We start from the raw sequence: 19,002 nt of genomic DNA on the forward strand, positions 1-19,002 counted from the left end.
ATACATACATTAACAAAGAAAGAAGCTTCTTAAATGTTGACATATGAAGCCAAAATGTCCACAGCTACATGCTGTCTTCAGGCCTTCAGTTGGGGTCTTTGATCTCCTCACCCGAGTCCTGGGCTGACATCAGCATCTGATATTAGGGTGCCTGGAGGAAGAGTCCTGATTAAGACTTCTTAAGAGTACACAGTTGATTCAACCTCTTGAAAGTGAGCCAGCATTTACTGCGTAACTACCGTGTAGCCAAGTTTTAGTCTGATGCTTTACACAAGTCCTAACAGCAACCCTGGGAAGTAAGTATTAGTATCCCCATTTCAGAGAGGTATATGGAAGCTAAGGTTTAAGGAGGGGTTATAACATACTCAAAATCACTCAGTTTGCAAATGGCAAAGACAAGGTTCAACCTCAGGTTCCTGTTAACACCAGACTATACTATCTATCTGTGGCTTCAGGGACCCCAATAAGGCAAAAGTCTCTGATGTCACAATAGGAACTGAGTGTGGGAATGGGGCTGCTGGTGTCTGGATGAATGTGAGAGGTTAAGTGGCATCCTCCACATCTGTGAGCCAGCGCCTCTCAAAAGTTCATCTTAGAAGCACAAACTGGTGTTATGATGACTATATCAGAATCAGCTGTTAGGCATATTAAGAATGCAAAAAATGTGGACCCCACTCTCAAAGATCCTAATTCAGCAGGTATGGAATAGAGCCCAGGAATCTGAATTTTTTAAGATTTATAGGGGATTCTGATGCAGACAGATTTGGAAACCACTTGGCAACCTTTATAAGCTTCAGGCCTCCCCTCTTGCCTTTAGTTATAAAACAGTCCTCAGGGTACAGGGCCAAGGTACAGTTCTGAAGGAGGAACTATGGAAATAATCACACAGAACTCAGAGACTGATTATGACAGTGGTTCTCAATCAGAAGGCATGTGTCAATATCAGGGACACTTTCTCAACTCCAACACATTCACTTCAGTTGAGAACCACTGCATATCCAGCGAATGTGGAAATGAATTTATGGGAGGTAAGAGCTAACCATTTTCTCAGGGATTAATGCTAACCTCGTCTGCACTATCACAGAGCAGCCGTTACATTCTCTACCATCTGGTGTATCTTCCAGGAGGACTTCTAATTTGTCTCAAGGGAATTCCCATGGGTTGCCCCATTAAAACTTGAGATTTGCACTCAGGGGTTCTCTTTGGGCTTTTCCAGATGGGGGCTGATGCTTCCTCCTTTTGGTTTTGAGTGTTCTGGGACACGCTGGCTACTGTCTGCACACTGACAGAGGTCTGAGCTCCAGTGGGTATAATAGCACATCCCTGCACTGCATGAGTAGTAGGGACTATGGCATACTGTCTAAAGGGAGATGCTGCTTCTCAGTTCCAGTCAATACTTGCTATGCAGAAATGCAGGCTAAGTATTATCAGAGTTTCTCATTTAAAAAGAAAAAGGCCCAAAATCAGAATTTCTAAATGTTGGTCCAAATTAGAAAATTTAAATATAATGTAGGCCAAACAAAACTTTCTGTAGGCCACATCTGGCCAATTTAAAAACCAAATTCAGTAGAAAATAATCTCTTGCTGATTTTTGGTCTGCTTGAGAGCAGGCTGTCATACCTGGCCATGTCTGCCAAAGGAAACAGTTCCATTTGGAAGCTACAATTCTAAAGCACTTAGTCATCCCATGCTGTGTTGATTTGGCCACCTGTCAGGGTGCAGCTCTTAGTGTGGCCTTTAGTTTTAGGGAGAGAAATTAAGGGAGAAGGGCTGGAACAGAGCCAGTTCATAATATCACTAAACATGTTCCAGTAGATTGTGCTTAAACAACCTACTGACATGCAGATAGGCTTAAAATTTCACTGCTAAAATTTCATATATCTTACTGTTGTCCAGAACCAAAAACATCAAGTGGCTGACTCAAAGCTCTTAGAATTCCAACTGTTACACTGGTTCCTTTTCTTCTTGTGTATATTCCAAATCGCACATGGAAAAGGATCACCTCCACTGACAGGCACCACCCTCTGCAACTGGAACCATCTGAAACTGACATTTCACTACTTATTTCACCAACTCAGATTTCAAGTGAAATGAGGTATTTGACCATCCATAATGGAGGTTCAACCTGCATCTTTACCCTCTACCACCACAGAAATGATTGTGAACTCATTAGCTTTCTTTCACTTTCTGAAACCCTTACATCAGTCTTTCCTGTTGCAAAGTAGTTGTGTGTGTGTGTGTGTGTGTGTGTGTGTGTATTGGGGGAATCAGTCTTCAGGGGACACACATTCTCTTTGCTTTGCAACTCCCACTTCCACTGGTTCCCTTCTTTCTCACTCTCTGGTGGGTGAGAACTCTGGTGGGTAAATGCCTTCCCTGAGAAAGTCTCAACCAAGTGGGTGGTTCTGAAACAAAAATAGTGACAAAGACCTAGCTGATGGAGAAGTATCCAAGAAGAAAGTCTTGGGGGATCTTCTCTCCCTTCAAAAGCAACTGGGCTCCAGATTCACTGATTAAAGGCATAGTTCCTTGATACAAGTGTCTGTATGTGTCTCAAGTTTCCAGCCACCATCAGTGGCTCCCTTGATGTATATGATTTCTTACAAGAATGGGGAAAAGAGAAAGATTTTCAGAATTTCCTATGGATCTTATCCAAAATACTCATGCTTGTCGTCTCCACTCACTCCACCCTCTGGTCCATCAGTGTTGGCAGTTGACGTAGAAAGTCAATCATCTAAAGTTCGGAAAAGCTCCCTAGGGAATTCTGATTAATTGCTCTTTCCACTCCCACAATACCCTCACTTCTAGTCCTAATTGAGAATCATTGAACTGAGACATACCAGCCACTTGGGTTACATTGGGTGTATTGTGGCTATTTGGAGTTTGTAAATGAGATGCCCGTTCTCCTCTCTCTCTCTCTCTCTCTCTCTCTCTCTCTCTCTCTCACACACACACACACACACACACACACACACGGAGAGAGAGCGAGCTTGGACCTTAAATAAGATAACGCATGGGATTAGACATGCACAATCACCTGAAGGAGACAGGGGTGGATCCTCTGCATAATTGAAGATATTAACAAGCCTAAAGAATCTGTCAAAAGGTGGGGAGTGCAGAGGGAAAGGACAAGTTGGTCAGTCAAGAGAACACAGACAAAAGAAAACTGCTGAATCGAGGATTGGTAGTGTCCATCCCAAAGGGAGCCTCAACAATCAGACCTGGAGCATCACAGACCATCAGCAAAACCATCTCTATTACTAAAGGATGAATCAGGCCACCCAAGGCTGATGTCAGTAGGCATCCATCAATCTATTATCCCCAGGGCTAATTCTTGTTCCTTCAAGCAGTTTTCTGATCTCCTCTCTTTCATGGAGAGAAAGTGCTGGTCTATATTTCTGGTCTCTGAGACAGTAGTCTTTCATGGTAAATGGCTTTTGATTGATCATTATTTTGTGTCCCACGAAGCTTAATCCTAAGACCCTGCCTGATATGTTACAAACTAACTCTTCAACCTCATCTAAAACCACTGAACGTGACAAAATGACTTCTTTTATAAAAGGACTATTCTTTTTTTTAAAGTGAAGTTCACATAACATAAAATGAACCATTTTAAGTGAACAATTAAATGGCACATAGTACATTCACAATGTGCAACCACTATCTCTACTTCCAAAATATTTTTATCACCCCAAAAGGAAACCATGACCCCATTAAGTGGCTGCTCCCTATTTTCCCTTCCCCCAGACCCTGGCAACCCAATTTTCATTCAGTCTCTATGTATTTACCTATTCTGAATATTCATTTAAATGAAATTATGCAATATAAATTTTTTGCATGTCTGGCTTCTTTTATTTAGAATAATGTTTTCAAGTTTCATTCACATCACAGCATATATCAGTATTTCATCCATTTTTATGACTGAAAATAATATTACATTGCATGTATATACCACAATTTGTTTATCCATTCACCCACTGAGGGACATTTGGTTCGTTTCCACCTTTTGGCCACTGAAAATAGTGCTGATATGAACATGCAGATATATGTATTTATTTGAGTACTAGTTTTCAGTTTATTTGGGTATATACCAAGGAGTGAAATTGCTGAGTCATATAATAATTCTACATGTAAATTTTTGAAGAGCTACCAAACTGTTCTACAGTGGCTGTACCATTTTATATTCCCACCAGCAATGCAAAAGATTCTGATTTCTCCACACCCATGTCAACATTTGTTATTATCTGTCTTTTTTTATTATAGCCATCTTAGTAGGTATAAAGTGGTAACTCATTGTGGTTTTGATTTGCATTTCCCTAGTCAATAATAATTTTGAGCATCTTTTCATGTGCTTGTTAGCAATTTGTATGTCTTCTTTGAAAAACTGTCTATTCAAATCTTTTGCCCATTTTTAATTTGGATTCCCTTTCTATTGTTGAATTACAAAAGTTCTCTATATATTGTGGACGCCAGACCCTTATCAGAAGTAATTTGTGAATATTTTCACCTATCCTATAGGTTGTCTTTTTACTTTCCTAATAATGCCCTTGGATGCACAGAATTTATTAATTTTGTTGAAGTTTTATCTATTTTTTTTGTTGCTAATGCTTACAGCATTACATCTAAGAATCCATTGCCAAATCCTAGATCATAAAGATTTACCCTTGTTTTCTTCTAAGAGTTTTATGACTTCATTTTATGAATCTAGGTCATATATTCATTTTGAATTAATTTTTGTTCGTGATGTGAGAAAGGGATCCAACTTCATTTTCTTTGCAATGTCGTTATCTCGTTTTCCCAGCACCATTTGTTGAAGAGATTATTCTTTCCCCTTTGGATGGACTTGGCAGCCTTCAAAAAAATGTACTGGACATAAATGCATAGATTTATTTTTGGCCTCTCGATTATTTTTTATTGGTCTATATTCTACCCTTATGTCAGCACCACACTGATTACTGTACCTTAAATTGGGAAATGTAAGTTTTCCAATCTTTTTCTTCTTTTTCAATATTGTCAGCTATTCAGAGCCATTTTCAATTCCATTTGAACTTGAGGATTGGCTTTTCCACTTCTGAAAAAAAAATCATTAGAATTATGACGGGGAATTTCGTTGAATGTGTAGATAACTTTGGGTCGTACTGCCATCCTAACAATAGTAAGTCTCTAATCCATGAACATGGAATGTCTTTCCATTTATTTAAGTCTTCCTTAAGTTTTTTCAGCAGTGTTCTATAGGTTTTGGGGTATAACTCTTTCACCTTTTTAGTACACTTATTTCTGGGTATTATTCTGACTGCAAGAAGGATGCTATTTTATCTTTGTCATGACCATTTTAAGTCATAACAAAGATCACTATTCTTACTTCTGTGTGGAGAATAGAAGTTACAGAAGAAAGAGTAGAAGCAGGAGGATGTATTGGATAATCCTGGTGAAAGATAATGGTGTCTTGGGCAATGTAGTAGTCTTGGCAATGGTGAGAAGGGGTTGGATTCAGGATACATTTTGAAGGTAAAGCCAAAAGATGGGAATGGCTGGAATATAAGAAAGTTTAGTCAAGGGTCACTTTAAGGTTTTTGACCTAAGTAATTGGTGAAGAGTGGTGCCATTTACAGAGATGGAGAACACTGGACAAGATGCCAAGAGAAATAAAGAATTCAGTTTGGAAAAGTTGACTTTGAGTTGCCTATTAGATATGGGTAGTATTTAATCACAATTTGTATTTACTTATTAACTGCTGTTACTCCACAAGGGCAAGAACCAAATCTTTATTATCAACTGCTGTACTCCCAACACCTAACAACAATGTTTGGCATTTAGTAGATTATCATGAAATATTTTTAAGTAAATAAACAAATAAAAATGCAAGCTCAGGTCCAACTGGTCTTTCCTATATACCTGGTTTATAACACTGCTTTCAGATGCACGTTCTTATGCTTTATGTATTGCTGCATTTCCAGCACTTTTTCTATTTTTTTAAGAAGTAGGTTCTTGTATTTATAATTTAATAAATGTCTTTCACCCTGTCTCCTTACTCACTCTTTACCTTTCCATCTATGCAATTGCTGGCACAATGACATAACTTAACAAATACCAAGAAAAATACAAAAAAAAAGACCTCAATAACAACAACAAAAAGTTAATATTTATTGAGTACAAACTATGTGCCAGGTACTGTGTAAAATGCTTTACATCTTCTCATCTAATGCTCACAATAAATGTATCAGCATAAAGCATAGTTGGGTTGGCTGTTTTTTGTTTTTTTTTTTTCAGTTTTAGGGTCACATGCTTTGAAATGTGAGTTTGTCCATATAGCCAAAAGGAACAGTTGAGATGGGCACATTAATTTATTTAAGTGAATATATATCAGTGTCATTCTTTTTAAAGGGTGCTGACTTGTGCCAGCATAAATAAAGCCTTGGAGAATCTTATAATTGGGCAAATGCATTCCTTCAAGTTAAAAAATCCATCAGGCAATAAACATTTACTGAGCCCTACTATACAGGTATTGAGGGGGTGAAACACAATGTAGAAGATATGGGCTTAGCTGGGGAGAACTGGATCTAGAATGGAATGGGTCAACAGCAAGCCCTGGAGATCTGATCCTTGGTAGCCTCTCTCCCCCACTATCAATCTAAGGAGTTCACCAAGGCCATCTACAGGATTTGTAAAGACTTCCAACTAGCACCCTCTTAAAAAAGTCCAGTAGCCAATGCACATGATCTGTCTTAGAGTGAAGTTTCCAAAAGTGCGTGGTGTTCTGGGGAGAGGTGCCTTGCTAAGGAAGGCAGGAAGCTATGTCAAAAGAACATAAGCCATCCCCTTCCACCCTGAGTATGTGCTGTGCTTGGTGATTGCTCTCAGAGTATGGTATGGAAGCAGGGAGCTGGAAAGTAATGTTACAATGGAAAAATATGGTAAACACTACCTCAGCCAGATGACCAAGGTCAACATCAACAGAGATGTGTCATCTTGCTAGCATGTGCCCTTGATATGATGTCATGTGAATGGCACTTTACTGCTATGGCCTTTCTGCCAAAAACCCATAGCCCCAGTTTAACCCTGAGAAAAATATCAGACAAACACAAATTGAGGGACATTCTACAAAATACCTTACCAGTGTCCCTCAGAAGCTTCAAGGTCATCAAGAATAAGAAAAATCTGAGAAGCTGTCACAGACCAGAGGAGCTAAGGAAACATGACACTCAAATATTATCTTTTAGTGGTAATTCTGTGGTTCAAGTGTTCACAATTCTTTGGTGACAGGTACTATAGTGTGGTGGTTAAGCAGAAGGACTGTGATGTTAGCAGGCCTGGGGTTTGAATTGCCAGCGTTTGCCGCTGACTGTGAGAATTTGATCAACTTAAACTCTGAGCCTCAGTTTACTCATTCAAAAACAGAAATAAAATGAATAGTACCAATCTCATAGAATTGTCATCATGCTCAAATTAGCTTGTGACATGCTTGGTGTCAAGTCTGGCTCATAGTAAACAATAATATGAGTTATTATTAAATTCATATTTATTTATTTTAGCAAATGGTATGATACAGGGATTTAAGTTTTCTTTTCACCAAAATCTCTAACTAATTTCTCCTAGTATTTTCCAAATGAGCCATCATTTCCTAATTGATTGGAAAATGCCACCTTCATAAAATAACACACATACTTTTATTTGTTACAGCTTTCTATTCTGTTTCATCGATTTGCCTGTTTATTCTTGCACAATTAGCACCCTAATTTACTTTGTAGCTTTGTATGGGTTTGTTATTGTTTTGCAAGTGGTACAAGTACCTCCATGGTATTATCCTCTATATTTTAATAGTTGTTTTTATTCAGAATGTGTTGAACAACTTTCATGTGGAGCACTTTCGTAAGATTAGTAAAAGGAATACTGGAATTAGAGGACATAATCCCTGCAATGAAGTGTGTGTGTGTGTGTCTGTGTTAGTGTGTGTAGAAAGAGCGAGAGATTGATTATTATGTTAACCATCTAAAAACAGGTCATGGGTGTTATTTTCATGCCCGGTACAGTGTTTGGTTCTCGAAATACAGCCTAAATAAGGCATACATTCAGCTCTCAGGGAGCCTTTAGCACAGGGCCAGAGACAAATAAAGCCATGATTCTAGTACTGAATGACTTTAGACGGTACGAAGGGAGCACAGAGGTGGGTCATCTAAATAAGGAAGGGACAGTTGGTAGGAGTTTCAAAGGATAAAACTGAGGTGGTAAAGCACAGGGGAGCTGTGGGTAGGAGGGGGCATAGCAGGAGGGGCTTCTAGAAAGGGAAACAAAATGTGTAAAGGTACCTCAATTCGTGGAAAAAGACAACCTGCTTGATATGGCTGGAGAGAATGAGGGAGGTGGGGGATGGACTTGCGTGTATACGTGCATAAGCATAAAAGAACGATGACATTTAAGGGGGAATTTGCTGCCAACGTTCTGGCTGATGTCCTTTCTTCTCCCTGAAGCTTTTCAACACACTCCATTTCACAAAGATCTTGTCAGCCCAGATCACTGAGGAAGAACCATGAATATTTTGTGACATTTCTTGTTCATTTTTATTTAATTTCTACTCCTGTGCCTTAAAGGCAGCTTCTAAATATATTTACATGTCAGGCATTCTTTTAGATACTGGGATATAGCAGTGAACAAACCAAAACTCCTGCCCTTGTGGAGATTATAGTTTTGGTAGAGGGAGACAGATAATAAATAAACAAGTAAATATGTAGCTTGTTAGCTGGTGATAAGGGATGCTTTAGAGGAAGATAAATCAGGATGAGAAAGATAGGCATGACTATAGTAATGTACATTGTGTTATAATTATCTGTGCCTCCCTTTTCCCTACTAGATTGAATGTTTTTCAAGGACATAGATTTGGTTTTATTAATCCCTGTAGCTTACTGGTCCGGTGCCTAGAATCTAGCATGTGTTCAGTAAAAGTAGAGGAGCAGTATAGATTAAACCTGGGTGAGACTGCCTTGTCCAAATCCAGTCTCCATCACTTACTAAAATTATGACCTTGGGTAAAGTACTGAGTTCTCTATCTATGAGTTTCCTCATCTTAAAAATGCAGGTAATGATAGTACCTTACTCAAGGGGGAATTAGATGAGATAATATATATTAAAATATTTAAAGTAGTCCCCCGCCTGCATAGGTTGCATTTAATAAATGGTAACTGTTATTAAACTGTGATCTGAATATATTCTGACAGCACAGACTTTAGGGCGCTTAAAATAATTTATTGTTGTTTAAAGTTCTGCTCAATCTAGGATAGGTCTTCAGAAGAACCTTCTTCTGAATTTACACCAGCATATCATTGCAGCCCAAATATGGCCTGAGAAGTTTACCCAGAATATAGAGGCTTGAGCACTGGCACAGACCCTGGCTGTCCTTTGTGGACCTCGGACCATACTTTGCATTCAACATCTCACCAGAGCTGATATCTCACCTCTCTGCCTAGTTACCACATTTGGGAATATGGCATTAAAAATACAATTGTCCAGATGTATTTGGTGAAAACATGTTCTGACAGTATTTAGCCTACAGGCCATGTACATTTCCATCATCTCTTCTCAGTAAAGAGATTGCCTGGAGCTATGTCGTGTGTCTAGAAATATTGCCTTCTCATTCTCACCAAAGTAAGAGAGTCATTCCTTAAATTTGACTGGGATGCTGTAGTTTGCAAAGCACTCTCCTATCCATTATCATTCAATCCACAAGCAAACACTCCAGAAAGACAAGGCAGGGTGATTATTTCCACTTAGCGGCTATGGAAATGGAGGCTTATGAGGTTAAGTCTCAGCTTCTTCTAAGTGGAGCTTCTTCTCACTCATGATTCTGTTTCTATGCCATAAACCAGCCTTCACACAAACCCTGGGTTCCCCCAAATATTCAACATGTTCATGTGGGCCCTTTCTCTTGATGTTTATTCATCTCTATTTTTTTTTCATTTGTCCAATACATCCCCCTGTTTAGAGCCACAAAATTGACAGTTATACTTTTTACAGGATTACAATCCACTAGAATATCCCAGGCTGTGTCCAGTCCCCCTGCTGACACCTCCTGGTTGGAGAATAGAGGCTAGGACTTTAAAGTGACTTCAAGGAGGAACATAGTTGCCCTAAATAATAATGACAATAGGCAATCTGTTACCATGGTACAAATCTAGGCATACCGAACTTCTCCAGAAAGATATTCTCTGCTATTTCTCAGGCCAGTAATTTTAAAAATAACTTTTTAAATTGATGGTATGTAGTAGAGTAAGATAAGCTGGCTAATTCATTTTACCAAATAAGGATAATCAATAACCACCACAATGAAACAACATAGGGACCTTTCCACACCAAAAGGTAGGAGAAATAGAATCTCAGAATAACAGACAGTACATTTAGCTTTATGAAGAACATACAAACCATCCTCTTATGTCTTGTTCTACAGAGGTCTGCATGAAACACTTCATCAGGCACTTGCTCTAGGATTGGCATTTGGAATCACTGCTCTGGGAGTTTAGCATCATTTTTACACTTTTTGCTCTAGTGTCCTTGACTCCTGCTGTGCTCAGAGTTAAAGAATTCCAGGCCTAAGAACACATGTATATGGACTAACAATAAAGTTTCTCTGTACATCTAAATTAGAGCCAAGACTTGTGAATCATTCTTTCTGGATATACTATTAAAAGCAGTGAACGTGATATAATTAGGTATTATTTGGAACAGTGCATTTGTTTTGTAGTGGTTGGGACAACATGTTAATCCCAGGAAGTCTTAGCCTGGGAATAATTATGGAATCCACCCACAGTCAGCTAAGGAAAGCACCTGATTGGATGTAACATGTTACTGCAACATAAGGAATTCTTACCCACTGATGAGATCCTGACCTTCCTATGACCAATACCCATTTTAAAAAACCCTACTGTGAAATTTGGGCAGACATTATAAATGTCATTATAAAGTCAAAAGCGTATTACTAAGAGGAGGTAAGGATGGAGAAAAGGTAGTAATATATTTTGAATATCCACTATGTGGCAGATACATGCAAGTGAATCAAATATTCACAATAAACTTCACAAATCAATTCATTATCCTTATTTTACAAGTAAGGAAATTGAAGTGGAAGATAGAGCATTTGAATAAGGTCACACAGTCAGAAAGTGGCAGAGTTCAAATCTATTTGACTTTAAAACCATGTTCTCTACATCACACTACTAGAGAAAACAGAACCAAGGCCTAGAGTCCCAACATCGTTTAGCATGGTGCAATATAAGCAACTGAAAATAAAAATACTTGCAGGTTAAAACTAGAGGGAAACTTCTTGGACTTGCCAAAGAGCATCTATGAAAAACCTACCATGAACATCATACATAATGCTGAAAGACTGAATGATAGAAGACTGTTACCTGAGATTGGGAACAAGGTGACAGTGTTTGCTTTCATCTTTTCTACTCAATGTTCATTGGAAGTCCTAACCAGTGCAATAAGGCAAGAAAAAGAAATAAAAGTCCTAAATATTAGAAAGGAAGAAATAAAACATTTTTGTTTATAGAGTAATAAAATTAGAGAATCCTCAGAAATCTAGAAAAAAACCTATAGAACTGAATTTAGCAAGGCCACAGGATATGAAGTCACTATAAACAAGCCAATTGATTTCTAAATACCAGCAATGAGTCAGTGGAAATACATTTAAAAACCAGTACCATTTACAATAACATTAAAAATCTTGAAACACTTCCAGATAAACTTAATGTAATATGTTCAAGATCTGTGGTACTCTGAAAAGTACAACACATTGCTCACTTAAATTAAAGAAAACCTAAATAACTGGAAAAATATACTGTATTCATGAATTAGAAGACTCAATATTGATAAGATGTCAGTTCTTTTCAAATTGATCTATAAACTCAGTGAAGTACAAATCAAAATCCCAGAAGCATTTTTTTTTCTTTGGTAGAATTTGACAAACTGATCCAAAATCTATATGAAAGTGCAAATGACCTAGACTAAGCAAAACAATTTTGGAAAAAAAGGACAAAGTTGGAAGACTAAAATTACCTGATTTCAAGACATACAACAAAGCTATATTAATCAAGGCAATGTGGTATTGGCATAAGGGCACATAGTTCAAAGGAACAGAAAAGAATTTCCAGAAATAGGCCTACACATATTTGATCAAATGATTTGTCAAGAAAGGTGCTAAGAAAATTCAATAGAAAAAGATAATCTTTTCAATAAACAACTGGATAGAACAACTGGATATCCAAAATGGAAGGAGAGAGATAACAAAAAACCATTGACATGACACCATACACAAAAATAAACTCTAAGTAAATCATATATTTGAATGTGAAAGAGTAAAATATAAGAAAAAAATCTTATGGTCTTATGGTAGGCAAAGATCCCTTTTTACAACACTAGCCATAAAAGGAAAAATAGATAAATTGCATTTCAGCAAAAATTTTAAATACTACTCTTCAATACACTGTTAAGAAGATTTGAAAAAGCAAGCCATAGACTGGGAGAAAATATTCACAATACATATATCCAACAAAGGACTTACCTACAGAATATGTAAAGGATACCTACGCTCAATTTTTTTAATGGGCAAAAGATTTGAATGCACATTTCACAAAAGAAGTTATACAAGTGACCAGTGAGAACATGAAAATATGTTTACCATCATTAGTAATAAGAGATTCCAAGTGCTAATGAGGTTGAGCAACTGGAACTTTCACACATTTTGGGCGAGAAAGCAAAATGTTACAGACACTTTGAAAAATAATTTGGTTGGGTCATATAAAAGTAAACATACATTTACATTATGATCCAGCAATCATATTTCTAGGACTTTAGTCAAAAAAAATGAAAATATATGTCCACAAAAGAACCTATACATGCATATTTTTTACAGCTTTGTTTATAATTGCTCAAAGGTGTAAATAACCCTAATGTCCATCAGCTGGTGAATGGATAAACAAATTGTGATCCATCTATACAACGGAATCTATTCAGAAGTAAAAAAGAAAAGATTTACCAATATAAGCAACAACATGGGTGAATCTCAAAAACATTTTGAGTGAAAGAAACCTTATATGAGAGTACATATTGTATAATTCCATTTTTATGAAATTCTAGAACAGGCAAAACTGATCTATACCGATGGGAAGCAAATAAATGATTCCATGATCTCTATTTTGATTGGGATAGTGACACATGAGTGTATATGTTTGTCAAAACTCATTGAACTTAAAACACTTATTGGATATAAACTACAATTTAATAAAGTTGACTTAAAAAGTAGAAATAAAAATTAGAGTTAATTTTTTAATTGAAAAATTTTATAAATTCGTAATTGTGTCCTTTGACTAGCTACCATAAAGGGATTGCAGAGATGCAGTCTGAAGCTGTGGACAGGTGTTCTTTATTTGTAAACGACAGCCTGCCTATGCAGGTAAATAAAGGCAACATGTATGACCAAGTAAAAGAAACCCATTGCTCCAGAATCTGATTTTTTATTACTACAGTACTACTTACAATCTGAATAAACCAGCAGCAGCAGGTTTTTAAGGTAGAAGACATGGGTAAAGTTATAGGGATAGACTATGGAGAGAATATGAGGCTATGGAAATCCCATTCAGTACAGTAGGAAGGTCATTAGATGTTCTCAGGTCTTCAATTTTGGAAGAATTCCTGAAAAGGCAAGATTAAGGGACTAAGGCAGAGAGGATGTCTGCCTTCTGGCAGCCTGGAGTTCAGCGTGGATCACAGTAGACATTCCCCAGCCTGGGAGATTAAAATTAGGGAGAAACATTGTATAATGAGTGGTCCCTCTTGTAGGCATCTATCCTAAAGAAATATTTGCACATGTGCATAAGGAGCATGGATGGAATACTTACTGAAGGTTTGTTTGTATAAGCTAAAAAATGTAAGCAAATTAAATGAGAAGTCATTTAATAAAGTCACATCCATTCTGTAGTAGACCCTGTCAGTACTCCACCCACACAACCTGTGACTTGCCATGTCTCTGCATGCCAGTTGACCTCAAACTGCTAGCACTTGCATCTACTTGACTGAAGATTTTCTCTGGCCACTAGAGCTCTCTCTGTCCAGGTGCATGGCAATCCAAAAGTGCCGAAGAATCAGTGCCTCTCTGAAGCAGCCCTAAAACAATGGTAGATGGGAATTGATGGATAAATACTCCAGCTCTCCTTAGGTAATAAGGTTCTACATTTGTGTCATATGTTGACTCACAGAGCTCCCCAGTGGACTTGACCTCTGGTTACCTACAGTGATGACTTGCTTGATCAAACACCCTTTATTGGCCTCCTTTCCTTCCTGTCTTACTTCCCTATTCCTCTACCGGTATTTTTTGGGATGACTTCTCACATAAAGTACTTGTTGAATCCTTGTCTCAAGGTCTCCTTTGAAATTCACCATTTTGAAAGAATGAAGATCAACAAATAGATTATTATGGAAAGATCACCAAAAACATTACATGAGAAAGCATGTTATACAAACTATGTGTATAATATAATATTTATTTTAAAAACACACAGAAAAGCCCCATATATTTCTAAATGTGTGTGTGTAAAAGCCCCATATATTTCTAAATGTGTGTGTGTGTGTGTGTGTGTGTGTGTGTGTGTGTAAATGCACATAAAACAGTCTAATTTGGATTTACACTTAACTGGTAATAGTGGTTACCTCTGAGGAAAGTAGGACTGGCTGATCAAGGGAATAAAAAACTTTGCAAATTTTAAAACAAGAATCTATTTGTGAATTACTTGTGTTTTGAAAAGTAAGTTTAAAATGCTTTATAATGTGATGGAAGAGCTCAGTTTATTTCAGCTTAAGAACCAACACAGGGCACCAGGGATGCAGAGAGAAATAGGAACATGGTCTTTGCCCTAGGGAGCTTCCAGAGCATCAGACAAATAAACACCTGTAATAGGTGTGATAAGTACCACGACAGAAATAAGCAGAAGGGGCTGTGGGAACCCGAGGTGGGGCCCAGCCAGCCATCTATAGAAGAAAATGTCATTCTTACCCCACATCCCCTGTGGAGGTTTAGGCACACTTCAGCCAAAATCACTAGGGCTCAGTCAGCACAGCTGAAGGTATAATGATGAAGAATTATGCAAATCAAGTGCTTGCCACCCAATCAGAATAAAGATGGTTTTACTAGAAGGGTCATTACATCCCTGGAGGGGTATCCTAGAGCAGGAATTTATCAGTGTTTTCAGCCTCACCAAGAATTTTCAGTCATGCATTTATTTACACTGGCACAATGGCCCTGACTCTTCAGATGCACCAACAGCCTCTTCTCCACGATCCCATTCCCACCCACCTCATGCCTGAGACCATGCCTATGGAGCAACCTTCTGTTGACGACTCAGTTTCCCATGGAAGCTTGCCTAGCAGGAGAAAATATACTGATGTGAGGAGGTGTGTATTACAATCTAACTCTTGTTTCTATTTGTCACTGAAAGGCAATCAAGTGACCTGTTTCGTGCTTCTGTGTGTTTATCATGAGGCACCTTAGCCCAGGTGGTTCCCAACTTTGCTGCACCTTAGAATCTACTGGGAAGATTTAAGAGATCCTCATGCCCAGATCACACTCTATACTAAATGGGGTGGGTACCAGACAGTGGTCAGCTGCTATCCAGCTCAGGAGATCCTATCATGTGTCTCCTCCCAACTGCCTTTTAAATGAAAAGTATCTTGGTATATTTGGAGTATAAGCTAAAAATGGGCCAGTGGGACATTTTTTTTACGGTATTATACAACATAATATCATATTCTATTGTATGTCCAGTGCATGTGAGTTATAGTTTCATTTATTGACTTAAGAAGTCAGAGGAATACAGGGCACCTAAAAGGTTAAACATAATGATTTTATTATATATATATTTTAAAAACTAAGATAAAATGTTCATCACGGATTCACCTGGGAAAGGGGAAAGTGTTGGACACTGCCTGGCTCTCCTTCCCAAGTACATGGGTCAGGGCCAAGGTTTGGTCTTAGGGTGGGTCAAATATTCCACCCAGGGACTGATAGACAAAGAGGGGTAAGATGAGACCAAAGCCCTCAGATACGTGCAAAGGGAACTGTCATGAACCTTAAGTTTGTTGTTGAGTTGAGCGGAAGCCTAGCTGTAGGGAAGGAAGGCCCAGGGCTTCGGAAGTCCTGGACAACACATGAATTTGGATTTGTCTGGCCTTACCCAGTTCCCAGTTTGTTACCATGCCTCTTCTCTATCTTAGTTGCTATTGACTCCTGACACTGTATTGCCCCCACGAGACTGCATCTTCCACTGTCCTGTCTGGCTTCGGTTGCTAAGACTTCCTGTAGCTGATGGTGGACACGCCCTTTGTCCACAGTACTACCAAATGCTCAAAGGTTTACAACCTTGCTCACACTTTCTTTTATCAAGCCTCCAGCTTTTACTTGGGCACTGACAGCTTTATGTCCTGTCACATGGCTGATTGGAGGGCCTGAAGGGGCACAGGAAAATAAATGAGGGGAAATGGGAGCAGCAATTTACAATTCATTAAGAGCTAAGTATCTCATCTAATCCTCCAACCCAGTTGCCCAAACTGAAGAGCACTGGAAATGGAGATACCAGGACAAAAAAATAATAAACCTGATCAATAAATAATGCATAGAAGTGGGAAGGAACCTATCCACTTTGTACTGAGTGGCTACTTGGTGTCAGGCACTGGGCTGGGTGTTTTGTATATGAACACACGAACTCATTTAATCCTCTCAGTATCACATCAAAGTAGATACTACTTTCTAATTCAAAACAGGTATTGCTAAGAGGATCATACACCACGATCAAGTGGGATTCATCCCAGGGATGCAAGGATGGTACAACATTTGAAAATCCATCAGCATCATCCATCACGTCAACAAAAAGAAGGACAAAAACCACACAATCATCCCCACAGATGCTGAAAAAGCATTTGACAAAATTCAACATCCATTCATGATAAAAACTCTCAACAAAATGGGCATAGAGGGCAAGTACCTCAACATAATAAAGGCCATGTATGACAAACCCACAGCCAATATCATTTTTAAAAGCAAGAAGCTGAAGGCTTTTCCTCTAAGATCAGGAACAAGACAAGGATGCCCACTCTTCCTGCTTCTACTCAACATGGTACCGGAGGTCCTAGCCATGGCAATTAGACAACACAAAGAAATAAAACACATCCAGATTGGCAAGGAAGAAGTCAAACTGTCCCTGTTTGCAGATGACATGATATTGCACATAAAAAGCCCTAAAGAATCCACTCCAAAACTACTAGAACTAAAAACTGAATTCAGCAAAGTTGCAGGATACAAAATTAATACACAGAAATCTGTTGCTTTCCTAAACACTAATGATGAACTAGCAGAAATAGAAATCAGGAAAACAATTTCATTCACAATTGCATCAAATAGAATAAAATACCTAGGAATAAACCTAAACAAGGAAGTGAAAGACCTATACCCTGAAAATTACAAGACATTCTTAAGAGAAATTAAAAAGGACACTAATAAACGGAAATTCATTCCATGCTCTTGGGTAGGAAGAATTAATATTGTCAAAATGGCCATCCTGCCTAAAGCAATCTACAGATTCAATGCAATCCCTATCAAAATACCAACAGCATTCTTCAACGAACTGGAACAAATAGTTCTAAAATTCATATGGAACCACAAAAGACCCTGAATAGCCCAAGCAATCCTGAGAAGGAAGAATAAAGCAGGAGGGATCTTGCTTCCTAACTTCAAGCTCTAGTACAAAGCCACAGTAATCAAGAAAATTTGGTACTGGCACAAGAACAGACCCACAGACCAGTGGAACAGAAGAGACTCCAGATATTAACCCAAACATACATGGTCAGTTAAAATATGATAAAGAAGCCATGGATATACAATGGGGAAATGACAACCTCTTCAACAGCTGGTGTTGGCAAAACTGAACAGCTATATGTAAGAGAATGAAACTGGATTACTGTCTAACTCCAAACACAAAAGTAAACTTGAAATGGATTGAAGACCTGAATGTAAGTCATGAAACCATAAAACTCTTAGAAGAAAACTTAGGCAAAACTCTCTTGAACATAAACACGAGCAACTTCTTCATGAACATATCTCCCTGGGCAAGGGAAACAAGAGCAAAAATGAACAAGTGGGACTATATCAAACTAAAAACCTTCTGTATAGCAAAGGACACCACCAATAGAACAAAAAGGCATCCTACAGTATGGAAGAATATACTCATAAATGACATATCTGCTAAGGGGTTGACATCCAAAATATATAAAGAGCTCATGTGCCTCAACAAACAAAAAGCAAATAATCCAATTAAAAAATGGGCAGAGGATCTGAACAGACACTTCTCCAAAGAAGAAACTCAGATGGCCAAGAGGCACATAAAAAGATGCTCCACAGCACTAATCACCACAGAAATGCAACTTAAAACCACAATGAGATGTCACATCACATCAGTTAGGATGGCCACCATCCAAAAGATAAACAACAACAAATGTTGCGGGGGATGTGGAGAAAGAGGAACCCTCCTACACTGTGGTGGGAATATAAACTAGTTCAACCATTGTGGAAAACAGTATGGAGGTTCCTCAAAAAACTCAAAATAGAAATACCATTTGACCCAGGGAATTCCACTCCTAGGAATTTACCCAAAGAATGCAGGATCCCAGTTTCAAAAAGACAGATGCACCCCTATGTTTGTCGCAGCACTATTTACAATAGCCAAGACATGGAAGCAACCTAAGTGTCCATCAGTAGATGAATGGATAAAGAAGATGTGGTACATAGACACAATGGAATATTATTCAGCCATAAGAAGAAAACAAATCCTACTATTTGCAACAACATGGATGGAGCTAGAGGTTATTATGCTCAGTGAAATAAGCCAGGCAGAGAAAGACAGGTACTAAATGATTTCACTCATCTATGGAGTATAAGAACAAAGAGAAAACTGAAGGAACAAAACA

General features: G+C 38.2%; 1 long non-coding RNA gene across 1 annotated transcript in view; it reads right to left on the reverse strand.

The window, feature by feature from the left end:
* LOC108396846 (uncharacterized) overlaps positions 1 to 19,002 on the reverse strand; it is a 35,549-nt gene that overhangs the window by 12,193 nt on the left and 4,354 nt on the right. Inside the window, exon 2 of the long non-coding RNA XR_005056981.2 lies at positions 4,962 to 5,071. This is a non-coding gene — a long non-coding RNA (uncharacterized lncRNA). The remainder of the gene's footprint in view (positions 1 to 4,961; positions 5,072 to 19,002) is intronic.

Source organism: Manis javanica, chromosome 4 (genome assembly GCF_040802235.1).
Source record: "Manis javanica isolate MJ-LG chromosome 4, MJ_LKY, whole genome shotgun sequence".
Taxonomy (NCBI): Eukaryota; Metazoa; Chordata; class Mammalia; order Pholidota; family Manidae; genus Manis; species Manis javanica.